This window comes from Xenopus tropicalis, chromosome 5 (genome assembly GCF_000004195.4).
Source record: "Xenopus tropicalis strain Nigerian chromosome 5, UCB_Xtro_10.0, whole genome shotgun sequence".
NCBI classification, from domain to species: domain Eukaryota; kingdom Metazoa; phylum Chordata; class Amphibia; order Anura; family Pipidae; genus Xenopus; species Xenopus tropicalis.
Window position 1 is genome coordinate 43,073,550 of NC_030681.2, and position 27,946 is coordinate 43,101,495.

Here is a 27,946-nt window from a genome sequence, read left to right on the forward strand (position 1 = left end):
GCCAGTGCTTTCGAGTAAATTCAGATGTGGCTGGGTGGCATGCTGCCCGTAAAATTCTGCCGCCGTAGGCCTGGGTCTTTTTGACCTTCCCACAATCCGGGCCTGATTATCTTTCATAAACAACAATGTTGGACATTTCTATAACCTACCAAAAAGAGATCTCCATAGCTTACTTTGTTTTATTATTGGCAATGATCAGTATTTTCAAGCTTCTGTTAAATGCTATTTCCCCCCCTCTGCCCATCTTCCACTTGCTGTTAATACTATTTGACTGAAAAGACTGCCAGAAAATGTCATGTTAATGTAATGTATGTTAATGTATACAAACATAAACATGTTATATTAGTTATTTAATTACGTTGCAATGTGGAATATTTATAGCATGTCCCTTTTTATGATTCAAGTCCTATATAAGAACTGCACTGGAATAAATTGCATTTTTATCCTCATAAAGAAAGAACACCTGATTGGAATTAGAACAAGACTTTTCTTATGAATCTATTGATCCTATAAAGAAAAATTAATAAGAACATTTGTATCTGCTTTTAATAGCTAAATGCAGGGCTGTGGAGTCGGAGGCAATTTTGGGTACCTGGAGTCGGAGTCGGCAAAAAATGAACCGACTCCGACTCCGACTCCTACTAAATTTAAATGGGAATAAAAAAATAAATAAATAAAGCAAGTTTAAATGTCCCAATTCACAAACAGTCATAATTAATTACTTCTCTGCTATAAGAATAAAGCCCAATGCACACAGTGCATAAACGAACACGTTGAGCGACCATGAAGCTTTTCATTGACTGTATGCTTCACTAAATGGGACGTAACGCACAGTTACGGTGCGGCAGCTCCACTGCGTCGGGTTCCACTGGGAACCCAGCCTAACTCTCACTGATAACTAGAAATACCTGTATACGTGAAGGGAATGGATAGTCCATAGTTTAAGACTGAAGCTTTAAAACATTTGAAAAACTGCTGTAATTCAGCTGTAATGTTAGCTTAAACTTTAAACATGACTATGGGATTCTAGGGAAATCATTAGAAGTAGGAGTATAGATAAAATTGTCTATCAGTTTATTATCAGTTCAGTCGTGTTTTAAGTGCCCCTTCCCCCTTGCCCCTTCCTGGATGTATAAAATACATTAGCACAGTGCTGTCCAACTTCTGCGGTGCCGAGGGCCGGAATTTCTCGCGCATACATGGTGGAGGGCCGCTAATGGAAGCCAGTTTTGACCACTCCCCCCTTTTTAAACCACACCCACTTCAAACCACACCCATTTTATCTCAATGGTGGTAGTGCAGCAAAAACCCAAAGGCTTGGTCCTCACTGCAGGGATATCAACCATCATTCATATGTGAAAAAATTATATTATGTCATATTAAGACACACCCTAAAATCCATATGACTCCTTCTCCCCTGTGGATAGCACAGCAACCCCCAGCATATAATTACACACCTTAGGGACCATTTAATGGCTATTTCCAACTGCTAACAAACTCCCAGAACAAACCCCTGCCAGGTTCACCTCCCACAGGCACCATAGGGTAGAAAGAGTATATGGCACACACAGGCAGCACTCTGCCTGCCCTACGCTACCTGTGTGTGCCATACTCTGCCTGCCCTATGCTGCCTGTGTGTGCCATACTCTGCTCTACCCTGCCTGTGTGTGCCATACTCTCCCTGCCATATGCTGCCTGTGTGCCATACTCTGCCCTACCCTGCCTGTGTGTGCCATACTCTCCCTGCCTTATGCTGCCTGTGAGTGCCTTTGCCATACTCTCCCTGCCATATTCTGCCTGTGTGTGCCATACCCTGCCTGTGTCTGCCATACTCTGCCTGCCATATGCTGCCTGTGTGTGCCATACTCTCCCTGCCATATGCTGCCTGTGTGTGCCATACTCTGCCTGCCCTTCCTGTGTGTGCCATACTCTGCCTGCCATATGCTGCCTGTGTGTGCCATACTCTGCCCTACCCTGCCTGTGTGTGCCATACTCTCCCTGCCATATTCTGCCTGTGTGTGCCATAATCTGCCCTACCCTGCCTGTGTGTGCCATACTCTGCCTGCCATATGCTGTCTGTGTGTGCCATACTCTGCCCTACCCTGCCTGTGTGTGCCATACTCTGCCTGCCATATGCTGCCTGTGTGTGCCATACTCTGCCCTACCCTGCCTGTGTGTGCCATATTCTGCCTGCCATATGCTGCCTGTGTGTGCCATACTCTGCCCTACCCTGCCTGTGTGTGCCATACTCTGCCCGTCATATGCTGCCTGTGTGTGCCATACTCTGCCCTACCCTGCCTGTGTGTGCCATACTCTGCCCTACCCTGCCTGTGTGTGCCATACTCTGCCCGTCATATGCTGCCTGTGTGGGCCATACTCTGCCCTACCCTGCCTGTGTGTGCCATACTCTCCCTGCCATATGCTGCCTGTGTGTGCCATACTCTGCCCTACCCTGCCTGTGTGTGCCATACTCTCCCTGCCATATGCTGCCTGTGTGTGCCATACTCTGCCTGCCATATGCTGCCTGTGTGTGCCATACTCTGCCTGTCCCTGCCTGTGTGTGCCATACTCTGCCTGCCCTGCCTGTGTGTGCCATACTCTGCCTGCCATATGCTGCCTGTGTGTGCCATATACTCTCCCTGCCCTATGCTGCCTGTGTGTTCAATACCCTCCCTGCCCTATGCTGCCTATTTGTGCCATACCCTCCCTGCCCTATGCTGCCTATGTGCCATACTCTGCCTTCCCTATGCTGCCTATACACAAGCAGCATAGGCCAGGCAGTACTTACAATGTCTGAGGTGTGAACAGACGAAAAATGTGGGTGATTACAGCCTGAGCAGGAGGTGTGAACAATGCAGGGGGTGAACAATGCATAGATTAAAAGGTGTGAACAGTACAGGGGATTAGATGTTTAAATAATACAGAGGGATTACAGCCTGAATCTGAGGTGAGAACCATGCAGTTAATCTCAGTACTGATACCATTTAAAGTGGGCCGCCAGTTGGACAGCACTGCATTAGCATATTAAAAACAGAGGAGTCGTGGAGTCGGAGTCGGGAGTATCAGAAACTGAGGAGTCGGAGTCGGAGAATTTATCTACCGACTCCACAGCCCTGGCTAAATGCACCATGATATGAAATGATTTTGAGTTTGTATTAATGAGTACATTTGATATAAAACCAAAAATCAACCCAAAATCTGGTGGGGGCAGGGCGGGATAGAGTCCAATGATCAGAATTTATCAGATAGCATTTATATATTTCTGATTAAACCCAATCGATTTAAAAATTATGAAAGTCAGTGCTTTTGATGCCAGCACAAGATCCCCGAGCTATTATGATATTTAATAAATTACCACTACTTGGAATCACTATAGAAGGCATTTAGTGTATTATGTATATTAGTATGTGATATTCTCTATAAACCCCAAAGGGCTTCCTTGGGACACAGCTTGTATTATCCCATTCATAATATATTTTTAATCAAAGGTAATTTTCCTTGTTGTTTTACATTATTGGTACATTTTACTTACCTCCATCATAGGCCTTAATCAAAGGTAGAGGGAATATAAAATAACATCACTAGGGTCCCCATATATAACCTCTGTTAGGAATCTAGGGGTTCAGTTCTACTTCAACACCTGCAAAACCAATAGGTACTTAAATGTAAAAAATACATTAGTTTTATAAAAATTGGTATGGTTTTGATTTTGAACAGAGCATGGGCATTAATCATTTTCTGAACTCTTGCTGTTCAAGGGGCTACAGTCAGTATTAGGGAGGAGTCCAGTGGCAAGGACAACATGGACAAATAAAAAATCTAGAAGGGAAGGGTCAGGAAACCACCAATGAAAAATAGAAATGGGACAGGCAAAGATTGGAAGTGTTTACATAGTTACATAGGGTTTAAAAAAGACCAGAGTCCAAGTTCAACCCTTTCAAGTAAACCCAGCACACACAACCTATACTGACCTATCTATACTCACATACATAAACTATATATACAAACATTAATACTAACTAAAGGTTTCAGTATCACAATAGCCTTGGATATTATGCTTGCTCAAGAACTCATCTAGGCCTGTGCTGATCAGTTTTATGGGAAAAAAGAACACCCCCTATCTGCCTATAATCAACCTCTAATGTAATTGTACAGAGTAATCATGTCCTCTCTTTTTTCCAGAGAAAACAACCCCAACCTTGACAGTCTAACCTCATAGTTTAAATCTTCCATCCCCTTTACCAGTTTAGTTGCAGTCTCTGCACTCACTCCAGCTCATTAATTTCCTTTTTAAGGACTGGAGCCCAAAACTGCATTGTATACTCAAGGTGAGGCCTTACCAGGGACCTATAAAGGGGCAAAATTATGTTTTCATATAGGGGGAAAAAATTATGCATCGCATAGGAAAAAATGGTCTGTTCTTTTAAAGACTATTTTAGTGGTTAAAGCACTGCTGCTACACTTATTATGTTGACCCCATCTGCATGCATCCTTCAAACTAAATTGCTTTTTTACACTTATCTAAATACACTCTAATGCTTTGTAGAAAAGGTTCCATTAGTTTGAGTTCTGTTTCAGGGCTGAATTATTTTTGTAATTAGATTTGCAGATTTTGCTAAAAGCACTACGATTATACAAAATGTGTTTTCAATCCTAAATTCTACTCATGTGTAGACTATATACTTATGCTTTCTAGCCATTTTTTTCCCCATAGTTTTTGGGTACAAGGAAAATTCCCATTGCCTAATGCTACCCCCATAGTTAAATAGCATCAGTACCAGTCAGCTAATTGTTGCTCTTTGTACAGATGTTTCAGACCACAGTCAGCTGACAAGTACCACTGAAGATTCTATCAAGAAATTTCCATTTAGCACTATGGGAGATGGTAAGGGTGATTTTGGGGGCTTTGTAGCTTGCAAAAAAACGCAGCTACAACAATGCCACCCCCTATACTATATGCCTAACACCGCCTTTTGGCTACTGTAAATTTTAATCTGCAGTGTTTTTGCCAGTATAAAAGTGAAATTAATGGCCACCATGCATTTACTGGTTTGCTTATGTATTCTTTTTATATGATGAAGATATAAGTGATTGCATACTCATTTAGTAATGGAGTTGCACAATCTCAATTTATAAAAGATAAATGTATGCATTTGGATTATTAGTACAGTGTTTTTGTGTAGCAAGATGGTTTTACTCTGTCCTACCTTTCTTCTGCGCATTTCTTTTACTATCAAGTCTTGTGTTATTATGCTAATCAGATGCTCATCTCATTAACTTTTAACATGGCTGAGAAGTAAATGTTGCATTGGCCATTTAAAAGACAGTTAATTCTTATTTATGCTGGAAGGGTGCTGTTCATATTAAGCACAACTACAGGAAATAAATATCATTGGCTTTACCTCCTGAATCTAACAGTGATGCATGCCTTCAGAATTGCCTGTAGCAGCTCTCCATCTTCTGATCTTTTTAAGGGAATGTTTTGAGCGTCAGTGACACTGCACATGTTCTGGGTTGCTGTTGGCATAAAAGTGAGGTTACATCTATCACAGAGCTGATACTACAGGGGTAATCAGGTCTGAAGCAGAATGCTTTATATATGCTGCAAATCAGGCCCTAAGATCAGGTATCTCATAGTACCCCCTTTGAATCAGCAGAAAAGAAATAGGAGTATACTGAGGGCATTTTTTGAAGCTCAGATCTTCACTTTTAAGGGCTCATACCCAAAGGTTTTTCTTCCTGTCTCACTGTGGTGGGTGCTTCATGCATTCCACCTGCAGTCAGCGCTTTCATGCTCATCACAGCGATCTGGAAGAATGATGCTCCTAGGACACCAAGGGGTTAAAGGAAGGGGAACCTTGACTGGGTTAGGAAGGCAGGGAGGACATTGAGTAAAGCTAGATAGTGATGGGGTGGTGAGAAAGAAGTGGCATGGGAGTGGATAAAAAAGGGTGCAGGGAGTTCTGCTTCCTCTTACACCTTCAGCAACGCAAGGGGTAACATCCGGCCCACCCACCCTTTTTTTAATTGGGTTATGGGGTTTTTTGTTACAGCAGTGGGGTGATAGCAGTAGGGAATGGTTTCCAGGTGGCAAGGGGCTCATATTCCCCTGCCTAGTGGAGTGTGCCTGCTTCCACTTGCCCATCAGAGTGCAGGCGCTCCTGATGGCTGGCATGGCAGGGGGCCCATTTTCTCCTGTGGAGTGTTTTGTGCTGGCAGGCACTCCCATGTTGCAGTTATTGAGTTATATGTATATTTGACAGCGTTATTGTGTAAATAATGCTGTGGCCTGGAGTTAATATGCTATGGGATGACTGGGTGCATCAATGATGCCCTGGTCGTGGGCTGCATTTCTTCCTGCATTGCCCTGTGGTGGAAAGCATGAAGGATCCACCTCAGGGAGACACAGAGAGAAACACCTGTGTGCAAGACCCCTACAGGGCTATGTTAGCCTTGTAATAAAAAAGTAATATCTGTCTGAATCATTTCTTCCCAGATGCAATATGCATAAGGAATTAAGGAGTCAGATGGGCAATTGCGCTCAGCACTACAATGCCCTAGAGCAACATACCAAAGCAGTAAGACATATTGTGCTGAATTGACATAGGTATCAGCTTTGATAAATATAGCAATTTGTCAAAACTTCTCTGACTGTCAGAAAAATGCTCATGACACCTGAACGTTTTGATAAATCTTAAATTAGTTTGAACTGCTGGATTCCCTATTTTGTTCTATAATGTAAGTCCACTGAAGTTCCTTTTGTCTCATGCTTCTAGACTACATGGTTGTGAAACTCCTGTGTGAATTCTGAAAGCTTTTTAACTGCAGTAGATGCTAGATCTAGGGGCTGATTTACTAACCCACGAATCCGATCCGAATTGTAAAAGTTCCGACTTGAAAACGAACATTTTGCGACTTTTTCGTATGTTTTGCGATTTTTTCGGATTCTTTACGGATTTTTCGTTACCAATACGATTTTTGCGTAAAAACGCGAGTTTTTCGTATCCATTACGAAAGTTTCGTAAAGAATCTGAAAAAATCGCAAAAAATACGAAAAAATCGCAAAATACCGATCATTACGAAAAAAACGCAATCGGACTCATTTCGACCCGTTCGTGGGTAAGTAAATCAGCCCCCTAATCCCATACTCCACATACATGGTTTATGTGACATACCTGTATGTAAAATATGACACTGCAGTTTGTGACAGCTTTATTTTACAGAACATTATTTTAGAACATCCCTGCATTCTTTACCCTAAAAGTACAAGCATATATATGTTAACACATATATATTATGTATTAGTGGCAAGCTCTTAAAGGGGATGTAAAGCCATCCCTTTACGTTAAGGGGGGAGGTGGGCCCGGACTGCAGGGTATGCTTTCTCTATAGTTGTAAAGAAATCCTCCCTGCACAGCTGCCTGTGTGCGCTGGTTCATTCAATTATTTTTTCTGTAGAGAGGCCCCTGGCAGCAGCATAACTTGATTGTGCTGGGCCCACCTGAAAAAAAATCTTCTAATGGGGTCTGGCACAAACAGTCCCTCTTCTGTTCCCCCCACCTCCTCCTATTGCAACCCCTGTGGCTTATAGAGCAGACCCCATGGGGTCACAATAGGAGGAGGGACTGTTTGTGCCAGTTTCGCCACTGGCCCAGAGCCTGCAGTTTCTCCAAAGAATGCAACACTGTATTCGTCTGTCCCTCCCTCCCTCCCAGAGAAGGCTAGAAATACTACACATCAGGGGTCAATTATGACCTCAGTGTGTAAAGGGCAAAAAACTGGTGAAATGCACTCTTTTTGCACTTTGCACAATGCCTTTCTCTATCGCAAAATTGCAGCAGGTTGTAGGTTGCCCCAAAAATATTCTTCCTGTGGTATTTGTTGCCATATTGTTGTTATTCTAAATGGATAAAGGGACATAATAGTATTTAAGAGAAATTGCTAGTTTGAGATTGTATATTGACCTTTTGTCAGCGTTCTTACCAGCCAGGGTGGGGGTCCATGAGGGGATGAGTGTTAAGATGTCTATTAATGGATGTGCTTTCATACAGATCTCATACTGATCTAATGTCTGATTCTGGGAGAGGGGGATAGAAGGTGGGATTTGTAGTAAATTTTCAATACTGACCCTGGCCATGGCTGGTATTTTACTGGCTTGGCTGGTGAAATACCGGCCAAGTGGCAACCCCAATTGTGGAAGGCAGTGACAGATTCAGCTTAATTTTAGGAACTTGCACCAGCAGCATGATATATGTGCTAATAGTCTCTTATTAATTTAATTTTTTACATGTACCTTTAGGGGAAAGAATCAAGGATGTTTATACCTGTCCTAGTCTAATGTCCTATAAAATAATGTTGTCCCATTTTTGCAGTTTAGATTTTGCTGTTACATCAATCATGTATGTGGAGTATGGGACTAGATCTAGCATCTACTGTAGTTAAAAAGCTTTCTGAATTCACACAGGAGTTTCACAACCATGTAGTCTAGAAGCAAGAGACTAAAGGAACTCCAAGGTGACTTACATGGGCTGATATATTATAGAATGAACTAGGGAATCCAACAGTTATTTGAAGATTTTTTTTTTAACCTTTCCTGAAATGTAATGAATATTTTCATGACAGCCAGAGAAGTTTTAACAAATTGCTGCACTATCAAAGCTGATACCTGTGTCATTTGGGCAGAATGTGCATGACTGCTTTGAGCATTGGAATAGCACACTGCTCTAGGGAAATATTGTGCTTAGTAGCAGTGCTGAGCAATATTGCCCATATTAGTCCTTTATTCCTGATGCATATTGCATGTGGTAAGAAAGACCTCAGACAAATACTATTATACTGTTTACTGATAATGCCTCCATGGGCTAATAGCATTGCTGTTACTGTCCTGAATTTTAGTGAGTGCGTAAACAGGCAAAACTGCATAAACTGCCTGCTAATATTTTAGGGTGGCATTAGGCATCTCTGCCAGTGTAAAAACTGCCCCATGTGCCATTAGCCCCAAATAACTAGTAAAGGATGTATAAATATATATAATTTAAGTGTCTGCACTCCAATGCTGATCAATTCCACACAGTGGGGTGCTCAGTTAGGTAAATTGTATAAAAAATGTTTTCAGACTGGCACACCCTAATTAAAATTCAACCATTGCACAAATATTCCTATCTTCTCATCACACAAAGCAGTAATAAGCCTCCAAATAAAGCACATTACTTTGTCTTATATATATATATATATACAGTATGCACTTAAATAATGGTACACTGACTTCTATTAACAATAACTCCAGATCCTAAATACATTATATAGTGAGGTGCAGAAGTACCCAAAATACATTAAATACAATGGGGGGCATAAGTAGTGGCTCTAAAAATACATTAAAAACAGTGAGGGGCAGAAACAGTGGCACCCAAAATATATTAAATACAGTTGGGTAGTAGCACCAAAAGTACATTAAATATAGTTGGAATTCTAGCCCCAAATACATAAAATACAACGATTATTATTACAACAATAATTTCTGACAACCCAGGCCTTAACCCTCCAAAAAAACAGGTTTCCTCAGGACTGGAGAAGATTGTAGACATCAAAACGTTCAAAATGTGCTCCCATGCCTAGTGGTAGACATGAGAATAGCACCCAGTAAGGAGACTGTACATTGAGTATGAGAAACAATAGCTTATCTGAAAGCAGTTCTATTGTGTAGTGATGGCTCCTTCTGAAAGCTCAGGATCAGGCACAATGCACTGAAATGGCTGCCTACCAACCAAGATACAGATACATTTTTGGTTTAAGAATAAAAAAATTAAATGGTAGGGTAAATTATATGCAATGTAAACCATGTAAATTAGAAATAAAAAGTGCACTATAAAAATCATGACAGAATCCCTTTAAAAAGAATGCACAGATTGATATTCTCATGCACACTTGACCTTAAACTGTTATTTCCTTAATAAGTTGCAAAACAAATTGAATAAACTTGTCACTAAGTCCCAAAATGTAATAAACAAAATGGACTATGGGTTCTTCTGTTCATTAATTATCATTAAACTAATATATCATTTTCACAATAAAACACCGGCTAAAATGCTCTGCCCTCAAATCTTTTAAAATATTTATAGTGTGCATCTAAAATTATGATAAATTGCACTCACCTATCAAACTCTTAATTGGATTTCTTTGTAATAGTTCTATTTTATCTTTGAGGAGGCTGCTTATGCTAGAAAATATGTTAGAATGCATATAGTACGTAATATAATATGGTCGTTTTTTAACTCTGTTTTAGTCTGCAACAAAAAAAAAACAGGGTTTTGGTTGTAGTTTCAGGCAATAACTGCTGTGCAGATAGGGCTGAAGTTTACTGCTAACTGTAAAGGTTTTTAGGTTCAGTTCTTATTGATACTTGAATAAAATAATGCTCCTATGTGTAGCCGGAGAGATGTTTAATGCCGAAAAGGACAAAGATAAGCATCATAAAATAATTGGTACCTTGGGGATGTAAAGATCTGCAGCCTATAGGGGTCTTTTACGACCACAAGCACAATCTCTAATATTGATGAATTTACCCCCCAGGACTGTGAAATAAACCTGCTCATCCCTAATTATTATTATTAATGGACTCCCAGCCATCATTGAAACATACTTTTGTTTTGGAGAGAAGACTGAATCTCTAGCAAAGTAAAAATACATTTTATTTTATTGGATCTGCTATAGTGCCTTGTGTGAGCAATTTCCTCAAAACTTTTGGCTTTATTTTAATTCTGTTATACGTACAGGTGGGACAGGCAATTACTCTTACTTTACATTCAGCACCTCCTAGATGTCATTAAACTCCTCACATTACCCCTCCTTCCTCAATGCCTATAATAGTGTAGTCTGTGCATTGGCTATAGGCCCCCCTTAAAGATCATAAAGAAGATTTTGGATGATACACAACTTGCCTTATTTACAGTGCCAACAATTTTGTGTCTGAATTGTTGTGATTGTTGAATTGCTGTGATTGTGAATTCCAAGACTGAAGATGCAGGATTTAAATATTTATATAGTGTAGTAGTAAAGTAACGTTTATTTTGCTCAACTTAAGGCTAACAGGTCCCCTTTAAATGGTTCCTCATGACAAAACATGGCTGTATCAGGTGAATTAGCATGGTTAAAATAACATACTCCGCATCAAGTCAAGTAGAACTGGAACCATTTTTTTACAGTTCAGTTATTTGAAATGATGCATTGATATAAACTTCATTGTGATTATTGTGCTTATTGATGAGAATATAGCATTACATTACCAGCTGAATATCTGTAGCCTTCTCCGGCACATCCAGAAAGTTCTAATGAAATGAAGCCAATTAATTGATTTACGGATAACCTATATTTTCAGCCATTTACTAGACTAAATGTATGCTGTAATGGGATTAAACGGGTTTGATAGCAGTTGCTTTCCAGTTGAAAAGCAGCACATAATAATTTAAAAACAAGTCGGCAGTTTTTATTACTTAAGAGACTAATGTGCTCAAGATCCACCTCTTGATATGCAGAAGGTAATGTTCTAAACAGCAATCAAATGAGTAGAAGGTTAGTGAAGAGAGGATTCATGAGAAAATTCTCATATATTATAATTATTTTTATGTGGTATATACAATTAAATTAAATGTACGTTTTAGCTTCAAAATTAAAAAATTACAGTGTCTAAATGTCAGTTTTTTTATACATTTTGTATATTAGATATTCACAGTGCATGTCTTTTAATTTATGATTTAGTATGCAGCAAAAGGCATAAAAACTATTTAGTTAGGAAGATCCAGGCATCTTAAAGTCAATTGTATGCCTGGGGTATTCAGAATTGTCCAGATTTTCAAAGAGTTTGTTAACTCTTTATAGTAATGAGTGTATTGGGTTAATTTAAAAAACCTTTACCGTCATAACTAAAGTTGACATCTCCCAGCGTAATATCTATGAAAATGACTTTAGTGAATATTAAAAATAAAAATCATTGGATTTCATGCAGAAAACTTTTATAATTACGGAAAGTTTATTTCTCCCCAACTTATTTGCAACTTCTTATTTTATTGAAAAGTTCCAAGCGTTGGATAAGGTGATTTAAACATTTCATGGTCAGGAGAAAGATTCATTGCATTAATAAGAGCTGTTTTTCGAGCATAAAATAAATAACATTTTCTAGAAGTTGGAATGCCAGCAACACATGAAACAAAATTACCAGCTGCTCACAGTGTAGTCCAAATGATGAACCTTTGGCAGTAATTAGTAATAAAACCCTTTATGGGAATATTACTTTTATCAGTCTGGCAGAGATAACAGATGACTGCTTGTCAACAAACTCTATGACAACAGACAGGGCTGTATCTGGTAAGAAATGTTTTAGAAACATTTTTTAGAGTGGTACATGTATGGGACCTGTTATACAGAATGCTCGGGACCTGGGGTTTTCCTGATGGGGGGGGGTGTCTTATCATAATTTAGATCTCCATGCCTTAAAGGAGAAGGAACGCTACTGAAGCATTTTATTGCCAACAGCATAGTTGCAATAGTGCAGGCTAGAATGCCATATTTATTCTGTAGAAAGCTTTAAGCGGTCCTAGAAGCAGCTGCCATTTTAGCTTGGTCTGATGTCACTTCCATGCTTGCACGCTGCTACCTGAAACAACTCTCAGCTCAGATTACAGCAGGGAGGGGAGGAGAAGGGAGGGGGAGAGAGGAGGAAGCTGCACCGGCTTGCTCTATGCCCTGAAGGATTTTGCTGAGAGAAGGAAACTGACACAGAAGGCCATGTGTACAGAATAGAAGCAACGAAATGTGGTGTTTCTTTTCACAGAGGACTCAGAGCATCAGTTCTGTAAGTGTTTATGACTGTATTTATATAGACCTTTCTGATCAAACTTACTTAGTTTTTACCTTTTCTTCTACTTAAACGGTAAGGCCCCATGGTGCAGATTGTCAGCCTGCGGATAAGCGCAGGCTGAAAATCCGCCAATATTCTTAAAAAATCTTCTAACTGTGCCTGCACCCGGAAGCATTTAACCCACCCGGGTGCAGGCACACACGATATCTGCTAACTTAAGGAAGACTTTACATTTGCTGCCGGATATTGGCTGCATGTGCCTGGGTGGTTTCAATGCTTCTGGGTGCAGGCAAAGTTAGATGATTCTTAAAGATGTCCTTGCCATAATTACGAGCTTTCTGGATAACGGGTTTCCAAATAACCATCCTGTCCCTGTACTGAAAAAGCTTTGAGGTGGACTAATGGGTTTAGAATCCATTATGCACTTTGTTTTAATATTTTTTTTCTGTTGTAGGAATAAATGTCATTGTATTAAAGGCGAGAACCCCCCCAACAGCATGGGCACCCGTGAATTTCCTTCCTAAAGTAAGTAGCACCTGTATGTTTTTTGCTTTATGGCTGGTATTCTGTCTTTCTAATTTACCACAAATCATAAAGGAGCCACAGTAGAATCAATTAAATGCTGTCAATATTTATGAAAGACTCAGCAGCCAATTGGTATCATGGTTTCAAACACATTTTGCTAATACTGATACACGCTTGTATTGAGCTTTGCTACTTTTAAACCATCAGCAATTATGCCTGTGGGCAGAGGACTTTTCTTAGAACTGGCATTAAGCAGAAATAGAGATGGGACAAGAAGAAATCTTAAGATGCCATTGTAACATTTTTTGAGCAGTAAACAGCAAGAACTGCAATTAGGAATAGGTAGGAGTCAGAATATCAGGATTGTTTGGCAGTGGCTGGGATGCTCCACAGTAGTCCGGTTTTTGGAAGGGCCATCCAGGTCAAAACTGCCTGCCAGGTTTTCCAAGTTAGGAAATCTGGACAGGCCTCCCCTTGACTGATGCGACAAGTGGCCAATAGAAGATCACCACATCATAGCCCTGCACACTAATGGCATAAGCTCTTACACCAACATCACACATTCTGTCCAAGCATGGTGTGTGCAAATAGGTAATCCCAAGAGATGTGCAAAACTGTTTCCTCATGAATGATGCACTGTGGGCAGTGCCGGAACCTGCACAGGTTACGGGCATGCATTAAGGTTCTAAGGGAAAGTCTACTTTGGATAGCCATCCATGCCATGTCCGTGTAACAGATAGGAGCCTTGGAATAGACTTCAACACATACTTTGCTCTGGTCAGTTGTTGATTGTCTTTGGTTTTGGGCTTGACTCCCTCCAGTTAGTGTTCTCTCACTAATTTTGTAACATTCAGGTGAAACCAAGGGATATTCCAGTTGTACGGGTAGGAGCTGTCCCACTTGTCCCAACCCAGTAAATGCCAAAACCAAAGGAGAAAAAAGAGGGACATGGAGCTGCCAGCAGAGTCCTTGTCTTGTAGGTTAATGTCTGGCAGATGCACATACATGAAGATACCCCTCAGCAGGGTGCGTGAGATAACTGATGTCTTGACTCTGTCCGTCTTCAAACCCCAGATGAAGTAGTAAACTGTTCTAGTGATGGCAGTGCAGACTGTAGCCAGAGGTGGCCATGCCTGGGCTATACTTCAAGAGGGGAACCACCAGTGTTGCACTCTTTAAAAAGAGAGAGTTTACCAAGAGTTTACCAAAGAGAATGTTGATTCCCGGAACTGTGCCAGCCATCTTGCTGTTATATTATATATGGGGATTATTGTGTCATTCTGCTTCATTATATTAGACTATAATCAAACAGATCCAGACTACAGAAAGAGAGACACAAAAACTGTTTTGCAACATTTGTTGTTTTAAATGAATGTATATTGGAAAGTTGCTTAGAATTACATTTTCTTTCATTGCGCAAAAAGACGGTTTTTGGGTGGAGATCCCCTTTAAACAAATGTAACAAAAAAAATGCATCTAAATGGCAAACAATGCAGAATTAATATCCGATACAAAATAACATTCTGTATGCAGGGTTTACTAACCGTTTAAGGGACTTAATTAATCTTCATGACAAAGGAAAACTGTTTTAATCTCCATCTTGCTGAATATGTAAATATTAATCTCTATCATAGCAAGATTAATGTTTAGGCTTTATAAAGCCGAATGATTTGGAATATAATTTATAAACACATATGGAGGGAAATATTAATGTCAACAAATCTGATGTGAATAAGTAGAGTATGTGGGAGTCCGTGAGGGCAAAATGCAGCATAGAGTTTTCTGATTGACCCACCCTGCATTAACACATAGGGAAACATTCTGAATTCACTCTTTCTCAAATGTATTAACTCTAGTAGTAGTATATTCTGTGTACTTCTATTACATTATATCATTTAAGGTTCTTGAAATTGTATTACCTGTATGAATGCATGTATAATTTAGATTACAAAGCATGCTATTGGCACAACATGCAGGAACCCTAGACCCGCGCCTGATTAAGGTATCATATAAGCTAAAGTGCCCCTAAATGTTTCTGCTTGTCACACAAACACTTTAGTCAGTAGCCCTAATGTTTGTTATGGCAAAGCTGGCAACCTGCTCTGTTAAAGCAATGGCACATGGGATATTTTGTTACCTGCATTAAGTTTTCTCTAGAGCAGGCAACAAAGCATCCAAAGAAAACTTTTCATTGGTGTCAAAGTGAATTGCTGGTGGCAAACATTTGTATGGCATAGGTGTCCTGTGTGCCATCACCCTTACAGTCATCCCTGCTCTGGTCAGTCCTGTATATTATTTAAATGTTATTTACTGAGAAAGATTTATTTTTTATGCAAATGCATTTTAAAAATATCTTTATCATGCAATTTTCTCCTTTCACTTTGCTAATAAGAATGTTTTTTTAAAAGGTCACATTCCACTTCTTTTGCTGTTATTTCCATTTTGTCATAGTTGATTTCCGAGCCTTTAAAGAGGCTAACAATCATAGCAATTCATCTTTCTGCTGTCCATGCAAAATAATGTGTTTTTTCATTAGACCTATTGCAAACATGTTTTGAGGAAGCTTTTTATTACAAATGTGTTGCATTTTATTAACATAATTTCCACACCTTGCTGTGTTAAGTTTAAGCAATAATACAAGCATGTTGATTATTTTCATATAAACAAAAAGGTGTGTGTGTGGGAGCACTCCAAACATATATAAAAACATATAAGTACAAATGGCCTGGCCAAATTAGCTACAAGCATACAAAAGAGAGGGGATTGTTCATTGCACATTCCCTAGTCCTTGTAATTTAGCATCTATACAAGCGCATGTATTTACAAAAAGATACCACTTGAAGGTAAACCCCATATGGTGGTCCTAACTATTTACCTGGGGTAAATTAGGAAAAATGCAGAGATGATAAATAACTGGATAAAGGACAAGGCAATGTGCATTGATCAAACCCCACTCCTTTGAAATGGCTGAACTGACATTGGTAGCGGAATTATTGGAATCTAAGGTGGAGATTCACTATTAACAATTGTGTTTTGATGTGATTTTGTGGCACAAAATCATGAATGTGACTCTTAATTTTTACTGCAAGATCTATATAAAAATGAAAAATCAAAATTAAGTCACCCAAAACCTGCAGAGGGATATTTGAAATGACCCCTTACTAGGCATCTTTGACTACAGAAGATATATTAACTAGTTATAAAGGGACCAATGCACAATGTCAAATGCAGCTTTAGAGGTATACAGTGTATGTACAATTTGATCATAGACAAGTGTCAGACCCCTTTTGCGTTCAGTGATGTGTGACGTACTCTCTATAGGCTCAGCGTCAGTCCCCATTCTGAATGCCCTTATCTGTGATGGAAATTTTGCCAGGCAAACCTCTGTAACTGCTGGTAAATCACCCATAAATATGAATAGAGAAGTAGCACTGCTATTAATTTTAGTATCTGCTGGATGCTACCTCTCCCTGCTGGGAACAGAGTGTATGTTTCTATTTGTATAGCAAAGATTTAGTGAGACTTGAATCATCTTTGATACAGAAACACATTAAGATAGACAGATTCAATGGCTTGTGTATTGTCATCAGTGGATGCTGTACTGGGGCCATATTTTTAGAGGTGTAGAAATTGCAGCATTCCCATTCAGTAACAATAAAACTGCCTTCTGGGCTATATGTGAAATAAAGGTGGTTTTATTGTTACCAAATGGGAATGCTGCAATTTCTACATTTCTAAATTGGAAGGTATGTGAAGGTGAACACATCTTGTTGCTTGCTCCCTGTAAAAAAGGACTATTGCACCTCATACGTGTGTGGGAAAATCAATCATATTTGCAACATTACACTATTTCTAAATATAGTTTACATTTTACTTTTCCTTCTGACAAATTGCTTTGATGGAACAAGCTATAACAAAAAGTGGCCTCCAGGTCTTGCATGGACCTACATTTTTAATCTATGCAATCAAAACCTATCTTTCGTATTCACTCTTGCTGATACCCTGATATGGACAAACTATAAATTATGTAAACAGCTATGTTATATTGGTCTAATTACAAGACCTAAAGGTCATTCTTCATATGATTCCCTAGGCATGTTTTATAATTTTAGCATCCAGAATTTTGGAAGAACTTCCAGTTTCAGAGAATCTTGGGTACTCGCTAGGATGCCAAAACAAGTGAAACTTGACAGACCATTCTACAATCTACAAACCAAACAATGATGACTAAAGTGACAGAATTATATAAATTTGCTACCTAGAACAGTGTTTTTCAACCTTTTTTGGGCAAAGGCACACTTGTTTCATGAAAAAAATCACGAGGCACACCACCATTAGAAAATGTTAAAAAATTTAACTCTGTGCCTATATTGACTATATATAAAGTAATTCTCTTGAATAGGAATCAAATAAACACAAAGAAAGTATTTTCCGGGACATTTTCTCCACAAACCCACCCACCCACTGATTTTTTTTTTATACACACAAAAATTTTATATTATATATATTATTATTAATTGTTTTCTTACATGTCAGGCTGCGGCATCCAGGGGTGTCCCGGGATTGTCCTCCGGTGGGGAGTAGGGCGGCTGTGCATGGGCCTGGCCCCTGGTGGATCTGGTCTGTCGGGGCAGGGCCTGGGCAGTTGCTCCCCCCGGTCGGGTTGTGCCAGGGCAGGATAGTGCTGCCTCTCCTCTCTGGTTGCTCCGCCCTCCTGGATCCGATGCCGGATGACGTCACAGGCAGTGACGATTTCCGGGCATCAGGGAGCCAGGAAGTGGAAGGTGTCCCAGAGGGGACCGGGGGAGTCTTGTCTTCACCTACGGCACACCAGGCAACATCTCGGTTGAAAAACGCTGACCTAGAACATTAGGTCCCTCAAGTGTTATCCCTTGTTGATTTTATTATGCCTTCCTTTTCAAATCAACAGTCAATGCTTTATGTCACTTAACTACCTTTTACATTTTCTAATGGATTGTGTAGGCAACCTCAGTAAGCACTTGGACATTACATCCGATGATATGGATAATATACCAGACTTACCAGACAAAGTAATGTAAACAAGTCTATGACCTCACTTCCAAAAGGACTGAAGTAAACTACATAATCTTTAAAACACATATCTTGTATAATAGCAAAACCAAAGGACCAGTACCTGAACAAATACTTGCAATTTTCAGATGACAATGAATCAATGGATCTTTGCCCTATATCGGGATTGGGGTTTTCGGATCAAGGGATCTTTTCGTAATTTGGATCTCTAGATTAAAACATTAAATAAACCAAATAGGATTGTTTTACCTCCAGAAAGAATTAAGCATATCTTAGTTTGGATCAAGTACAAGGCACTATTTTATTATTACAGAAATGCAATGAAAATTATTTTTTACATTTTTTGAATGATTTGCATAACATATAGTTTATGGTAGTTGACCTTCCTGAAAATAACAACTTTCTCTATAAGGGATGCCATACCTTTTTCTTTTTCCTCTTCCAAATAAAATATCCATAACTCCACTAAAGTGACCATAAGTTATAAAACTGTTGAACATATTTAATGTAATGTATTGAGATCTGCAGTTTTTTACTTGCCAGTATTACACTTTATTCAAACTTCAGAAAGGTTAAAGTTGCAGGCGTATTACTAAGATAGAATGTTTGTCCTGTGGGTATTGCACCAGATAGTGTTTCATATCCAGCAAGCTGCTCTTAGCAATTTGTTTCTTTTCACATATGTTATTGGAGCTTGAGCTGTCAGTATACCACCGTGAATTATTTCTAGTAGAGAGAAACCTAGAAATATGTCAATAACTTTGCAATAATTTATAGACAGCCAGGGTACATCTATTTTTCCAAGTTTATTTAGACACTGTCTATGACATCATACATACACCTGTGTGCACACACTTTAAAAAATTGATACTGATGAAATACATATGCCAAATAAAGATGTCAAGGTCCATGTAATCTCAAGATGCAGGCATACCTTCAGTTGTCTCAATAGTGCCCTTAAGTCTCCCCATATTTCTCTTGTTCGGATGATCAGAAGCCAAACAGGAAGAAAAAATGCTGAGCTGTGTAAAGAAAGTTCCCATAATGCCTCACTCCTGCACAAAAGCAAGACCGGTGTACATGCTCAGTTAGTAATACTATGAGTAAGCTTCCTGCTGATTGGCTCAGATCCACATTCCTAAGGGGGGGGAAGTGAGTTCTTAGCATTCTTGAAGGAGAGGGGAGAGAGCTGCGTGTCTCTGACACAGGAATTACAGACACAACAAATCTTTTGACAGAGAAGTCTGTGCAGCGTTTCTGTGAGTGTTTATGGCTGTATTTACATAGACCTTTCTGATAAAGCTTACTTAGTTTTTACCTTTCTTTCCTTTAATATCTGTCCTGTGGGGCTTACAGTCAAATCTCTGATGTATGGTGTAAACACAGCAAATTAAATAATTAGAAGAACTCAGTGGCTGTACAGTTCTTTCCTTCTCTTATCGGATTTTTTGCTTACAGCTGTATACTTTTGGCTCAGCAGTAAGTGAGGAATTATGTAACATTACTACTCCCCACATTACAGATATAGCCAATTGTTTTAGTTACAGTATTTCAAACTATTGTAACAACATATACAGCAGTAAAACAAAGTCTGGGTTGTACTTCTGCCATCTCTATGGCTGTAATCCCCAAAGACCATATGTCGCACTACAAATGAAAGAGAAAAGGAGAATTATTAAATAATGTGGCCTATAAATGATTTTCAAATAATTTGTCAGCAATCTCATGTCAGGGCGCCCTTATCTTAAATTAATTCTTATGGGGAGCGAAAGCAAAAAAAAAAAAATGCATAACTGTAAGTTAATATTGGAACTTAAAGGACCGTTTTTAGTATTATAGTAAGCATCTTATCTTGCAGTCATATGTTGCAGTTTCATCTAATCTCAGGAGCAAGCCAATGAGGTGGGCATTTACAGGTATCACATAGGTCCTTCTGCTTCTGACTGATGTGAAAATTGTCTGATATCAATAAATCACAACATAATTATATATCCTAGATGTCAAATGGAATATTAGAGAGAAATGTGCAAAGATCAAAGGCAAATTCTCCAATACAGTGGTTTAATACAGGTAGTGTTAAAAAGCAATCAGTAGTGCAAAACGATGAAAATGTTGTGTGGGAATTCTCCCATGGTGAAATTTTGTGCCCGTTTCACGAAAAAATGGGCCAATGACGAAACGCAGAAATTTACTGCGAATCCATCCTGGCAAAAAATTTCACTCATCACTAGCAATCAGCAAAGTGTTTTTTTTGTATTTAGAAAATAAAATCAAAATTGTCATCATAAAACTAAATAGAAGGCATTATCACATTCTGTAAATTTCTCTGCTCTGATTTAGCTTATTTTTGCTTATTTAAATAAATACTTACAACTTCTGTAAGTGCTATATTAAGACCCTTTATGTCTCGGTAAAAGGTAAGAAAGTCATAATTCAGCATAAGTTTTTGTAGCATCTCCAAAAAAAAAATCCGGGGAGACAGAGTTATCAAAAATGTAATTTTTGAGTTTTTTTTAATTTGAAAAAATTTGGAAACTCCCCAAACTCAATTATGAACTTATTTATTTAAAAACTTCAATCTTAAAAACCTTTAAATTCATCTCAAAAACTCAAATTGAATAATAGCTTGAACTCCCGTTGACTTCTACATGAACTCGCCTGCTTTTATATGCTGAGTTTTGTTAACTCGAATTTAAATTTGTCATTTTACTGTGAAACAAAGTAAGAAGAAGATTTGGAATGTTGATAGATTTGTCCCCCAGTGACAGATGATGGGGAGCCTAAAAGGAGGATTCAGAAGTCAGAGTCCTTGGGAATTCACACATAAATAGCCAGTGTGCTTTTCATGAATGTAAAGTGGATAACTGCCATTAAAATAAGGAATGCACTGAATTCATAACTTTTTTGCATTTTGCCAAATTCCGACTCCTCTACAGTAGATTTAAATTGTGAAAAACATTCAGATATCCAAAGCTTTAAAGTTCTACTGAATCCTGGAAAGGTAGTAGGATTTGACCAAACCAAATCCTGGGTTAGGGGCATCCCTAATTATGGATTTTATAACATCATATATTGTTATAGAAAGAGAACAGGCAAACATAGGGGCTGATTTACTAAGACACGAATTGGAATCCGAATTGGAAAAATTCCGATTGGAAAACGAACATTTTGCGACTTTTTCGTATTTTTTGCGATTTTTTCGGCGCCTTTACGACTTTTTGGAAATTGTAGTGACTTTTTCGTTACCAATACGATTTTCACGAAAAAACACGAGTTTTTAATAGCCATTACGATTTGCTCGTATCTTGTTGCGACTTTTTCGTATTGAGCTCTCGTAAGCGGCGGCCGAAACTTTCAGACTTAGCATGATTTTGGAAGCCTCCCATAGGACTCAATGGCACCCTGCAGCTCCAACCTGGCCCAAGAAAAGTCACCATACTGAAGCTTGAATGAATCCGAACGCTACGAAAAATTGCAACATTTTGCGCAACTTTCAGAATGGCTACGAAAAAGGCGCGACTTTTCACGCAAGTTTTAATGCTACGAAAAAATCGCCAGATTTTGCGCAACATTCGGATGGCAACGAAAAAGTCGCGATAATTTTCTGAAAAAAATCGCCAAAAACGATCATTACGAAAAAACCGCAATCGGACGCATTCGGCCGGTTCGTGAGTAAGTAAATGGGCCCCAAAGTGTAACTGCCCACCTCATATTCAGATGTCATTGTTGGTGACTTTATGCCTCTAGGCATACAGGGGAAAAAAATGTTTCTTAGTCTTCTTAAGTCTTAGGGGCCGATTCATTAATCCCGAATGGGAAAAATTTGGATTGGATACGATAATTTCTGAAGATTGCAAATATCACAAAAATGCTTACGAAAAAATAGTATTTGTCACGATAATATCGTATTGGCGATCCGAAAGTCACTAAATTTTCATACCGAACGATTGTAAAAAGCGGCAGAACCCTTCCCGAATTTTCGCGCAAGCGTACGAAAAAGTTGTGCAAGTGTACGAAAAAGACGTGCGGGCGTACGGAAAAGTTGTCTTTAGAAAATTCCCCCTTAGTCTTCCATTACTTTTATTTTGCATTGCTTAAAGGGGGCCTGTCACTCAGACATAAAAAGCTGGATAATAAAAGTAATTTTCAAATTAAACATGAAACCCAAATTCATTTTTTTTTTACCAAATCCATATCCATTATAAAGGCATTTGAAAATCCCAGCTGTCAATCATATATTGCATTGCGACTTTTTCATCACCGTCGCGATTTTTTGTATTTGTTGCAACTTTTTGCGTCGCCGCCGCAACTTTATCGTATTTTGAGCGACTATTACGTCGCCATCGCGATTTTTTTGTATTGATCGATTGTAAACGGCGGAAAAACCAATCCGATTTTTTCGCGACGGTGCCGAAAAAGTCGCGACTAAAAAGTCGTGACAAATACGAAAAAGTAGCGAAAAAAAGATCATTATGAAAAAACGCATTTGGACGCTTTCGGTCTGTTTGTGGATTAGTAAATCTCCCCCATAGTGTATGAAAACTTTATTCAGCTTGACAAACACAATTGGAATTATTTCTTAGGATGACAGGTCCCCTTTAAAGCAGTAGTGAAGCCAGCATTAACAAATATATAAATATAAAATTACATTTCTTTTCCATTGCTTAAAGCAATAGTGAAAACAGAGATCTGTTGAGGGAAACATAAACTGACGGATATTTAGTTGCTTTACCCAACACAAAATACTGGCTAGGCCAGTGAAATACCTGCCAGGTGGCAACCCCAGGTGCAACTTCTCTGCATTTACTGGGTAACTTACAAGTTGTTGATACTTTTTTGAGTCATGTTACTGTAAGAATACAACCCTGATGTTACTGGAATGCAGATTTCAGCATACTTTACTCCTTGATAATATATAGTTGCGGTCAATTACAATTTTAAGTAGAAGGAAAGGTTGAACTCACCAAAAGTTAGGAATCTCCAGTTATTGTACTCATTTACCTGCTACTCTGGGCTAGTGCTCCTATCAGCAGAAAACTGCCCCGCTTGGGGTTCTTCCAGTGGGCAACACAGACAAATCCTCTTCCTGCTTCTTCTTTCTCTGTGCCAGTGCACATCACAGTAAAGTGAAAAGCCAAGATTTAATAAAAAAAAAAAAAAAAAGCTTTTTCACTCTACTGCACATGGGCCAGTGAAAGAAAAGGATCGCTCTGTGGCATTCATTGAAAAGAACCCTGGGCCTGGGTAGTTTTCTGCTAACAGGAGCATCGGCCTGGGGTATGAGGAAGGTAAATACAATCACTGGGGGGTGTCTAATTTTACCTTTTCTGCTCCTTTTTGTAAAGGACCGTTTAGATCCCATTTTAAGAAGCAAGAGCTCTTATTTATAGGTAAAGACATCCATAATTTTATCCAAAAATGTTAACATCATAAAAGCAAAATCAATTATTTTTAGTGACAAAATGCCTGATAGCTCAGAACATCTTCTTCTTAATAAAAAAACATGAGTTAGAAGATATGAAAATAAAATGCACAGTTCAAACTGTACTTCCATTAAATCTTAAGGAGAAAACACGGTGGACCATGAAGGTTTTTGCAGTAAGACTTTTACTGGTGTGTGAGCATTTCAACATTCCCTTGAGTTTTCTGGCAAGATACTGTAAGTACGGTAATGGGTCCCTCCACAGAAAATAATAATTATATAACCTTGTAGTACTGTAAAGGTCAAGTGTTGCAGGGACGCAAGATATAGTACTAAATTAAACAAATCCAATGCTATGATATTCTATCATTGCTACTGAGTCATATCTTAATGTTATAGTATTTCTATTGCTCTTTATTATGCGTTTGATTCGCTGCATTATCTAATTGGCTGTAATAGCTCATTTCACACCTATTCACGTGTCTAAATTTGAAAATATGTCAAGCATCTGCATTAAGTTCATAAAATATCACAGACAGACATTTTTTCTACGGGAATATTTGCTGGATTACTGTAATTCTTAGCCCAGAGCTGATGGTGTGGCACAAGGGAAGGGTCCTGGTATTTAGGTGGCAATTTCTGTTTGGAATAACTCTTAACATACAATAAAGACAAACATAATAAACATGGAACTAAAATCAAGACAGATTGTATAGTTATTCTCCCAATAACTGGTATATAAATACATACATCAGTCAATTTATCTTTTGCTATTGCTAACTGCAGAGTCTTCACAACACTCCACAGGAGGCTTACTAAGAATAGCATCTCAGAATAACAGTATTGTTTTTTAACAGTTGGTGTCCAAGTAGACATACTACTGAATTTCTCTGTTTATTACCTCAATTTAGTGCTACCTTCTCAATGTTGCCTCTCAATAAGCAATTATGGTGGCTGCTATCAAGGGTTATAAAAGGATAGCTTGCTTCATGAATTGGTATGCCTTACTCCTGAGGTGTCGTAAGCCTGAAATCCAGCTACTGAAAAGAATTTTAGCCTACACAATAGTTTCTAAAAGATCGGAGAAATATTTCAATGCCCTAGCATTCAGTCCATCTTTTCCTAGACAGTCCCACAGACCACTGATATATTAAGCTTCTCAGACATCTATGCCTACTACTTACATTGGCAGAGCTGTCAACCCCTGCTATTTTTTCAGGAGTTACCCGATTTTGTTTTTTCTCCCACGGTCTCCCGTCACCCAATAGCATTCTTCAGATGTTTTTGCATTCCATCAATTTGTGTCAAATTCCGGGCACTCATGCACAGTATGCAAGCATTGACATCATCCAAAGCAGTTGTACATGAAGTCACTTCTGGACGTGCCACGGTTTCCCCTTTACGGATGGTTGACAGCTCTGCATAGGTATATACTGTAGGTATATTAGATATGTAGCCCATCTAAGATATGATCACTTTCCATGGCACCACAAGAAAAGGGGTAACTAGAGAGACAGAGTGATTTGCAAACATGCCATCAAATAATAAAAAAATAGTATTGCTATTTGACAGGACATGTTTAAGAAGCCGGGTAAATTGCAAAACTGTGATTTTTTGCCACATCGCTTCTGTTACTTCTGTTCTGACACCCGGACATTTTCCAAGTTGCTATCCCCAGGCATGCTGGATTAATGCCATGCATATGTATAGTATGTAAAAACTTGGTATCATTTGTTTTAAAAATATTTGTTTCAGAATTAGTTTTTATTTTTTCTTACAGTCGGTTATATATGTAGCAATATATCCCTGGCTGCAACCAGCACACTCCTGCTGTGAGCCATTGCCAGACTTCTTTCTCATTGGCCGATTCCAACATGATAAAGCAGTTTGCAATACATAACTGACAAAACATGGGGGTGTTGCTAGCAGTAGGAAACTAATGCTAGGCTAAGGAAATAATAATCATTTTTAAAAGATTCCCCTCCTCACCAGAAGAGGGCCTGCAGATCCCAAACCCAGGAGAGCAAGTTACTGAGTGCTAGCAGTTTGTTACAGAGACAGGAAACTTCCTCACCAGTTTTTATTTCTCCAAAGAAAGACTCCCCCAGTTTAGCTCTGAAGCGATTATAGAAGCGATGCAAGAGCACAAACAACTGGGCTAATTTATAAACACTGGGCAAATATGCACCTGGGCAGTAACCCATAGAAACCAATTAGGGATTAGCCTTTTCATATAGCTCAAGGTAAAACAAAGAATGCAAACAATGGTTGAGTAATTACTGTACAGGTGCAAATTTTCTCAGAGGTTATAAATGGCCCTCAATTCTGAATGCCTTAACTTAACTTTTAGTACAATGCAGAAAGTAATATTCTGAGACAATTTACAGTTGGTCTTAATTTTTTATTATTTGTGGTTTTTGAATGTATGTATGTACAATTTTATTTAAAAGGAGGTACTAGAATACAGAGTGCTGTATAATCTTACAGTGTTAAACAGTACACACAGAAAGGACACGTATAATAATAACATAGTTACATAGTTAAAGGGGACCTGTCACCCTCAGAAAAAACTCCAAATTCTTTTCTATCATGCTAGTCGAACAAAGTAAACCTTATTTACACTATACAGATAGTATAAATCTTGTTGCCTTCAGTCTTGGAACTATTCAATCACAGCAAGCAGGCAGCTGCCATTTTGTTGACACTGTTAGTAAGGCAAGCTTTGTATCACACCAAAATCTTGTTGGAGGACCTGATGCCCAGGCCCATGCACTGGCTACATAATTAGGTGATGGGGAGGGAGGGGAAAAGTGTGAAGTGCAGTGACATCTAGGAAGTGCTGAATGGAAAGCTAAAGGTATTGTCTGCCCCGCCTCTATGCCTAAGGCATAGAGGCGGGGCAGGCAATATATGATTGAGGGCTGAGATTTTAAAATGTCTTTATAAAGGGTATGGATGTGTTATTTCAAAAAATGAATTTGGGTTTCATGTTTAACTTGGAAAGGACTTTTATTATTCAGCTTTTTATGTCTGGGTGACAGGTCCACTTTAAGTTGGCTTGTAAAAAGACCATGGATTTCAACCCTTGTAAGTAGGAATGAGTGAATTTTTTTGCCAGGCATGCATTCACATCGAATCTCCGCATTTCGCCATTGGTGAATTGTTTTGTGAAACTTCCGTGAAAATTCACAGCGGAAAAATTTGTTGCTTGGAATTTTTTATGTTGTGCGTCAAATCGGGCACAGGCGCTTAAAAAAAAGGCGAGGCTGCGGCAAAATTGGGAGGGACAAAAAAATTTGAATGAATGAATTTTTCACCGTTGCGTGAATTTTATGGTGAAGCAAAACGGGACGGATTCGCTCATCACTACTTGTAAGTGAACTCGGCACATATAAACCTATACTGACCAATCTATACATATATAAACCATATATACCAACATCAATACTAACTGTAGATATTAGTATCACAATAGCCTTGGATATTCTGATTGTTCAAGAACTCATCCAGGCCCCTCTTAAAGGCATTAACAGAATCTGCCATTACCACATCACTCGTCTAATCTAAAGGGGTGGCCTCTGGTGTGCTGGTCATTTTTATAGGGACAATGAACACCTCCTATCTGTCAATAATCCCCTCTAATGTACTTGTACGGAATAATCATGTCCCCTCACAAGCGCCTTTTTTTTCCAGAGAAAACGACCCAAACCTCGACAGTCTAACCTCATAGTTTAAATCTTCCATCCCCTTTACCAGTTTAGTTGCACGTCTCTGCACTCTCTCCAGCTCATTGATATCCTTCTTAAAGGAACAGTTCAGTGTAAAAATGAAACTAGGTAAAACAGATAGACTGCACAAAATAAAAAATATTTTCAATATAACAAAAATGTGATGTATAAAGGCTGGAGTGGGTAGATGTCTATCATAATGGCCATAACACTACCTGGTTTTGACTCTCTAAGCTGTTAGCAGTCAGTAACCAATCAGTGACATTAGGGGGGGCCACATGGGTTATGTCCCATGTGGCCCCCCCAAAAGTCACTGACTAACTAAGTGGTCAGAGAGCTGAAAGCAGGAAGTTGGCCTTGCTGTAA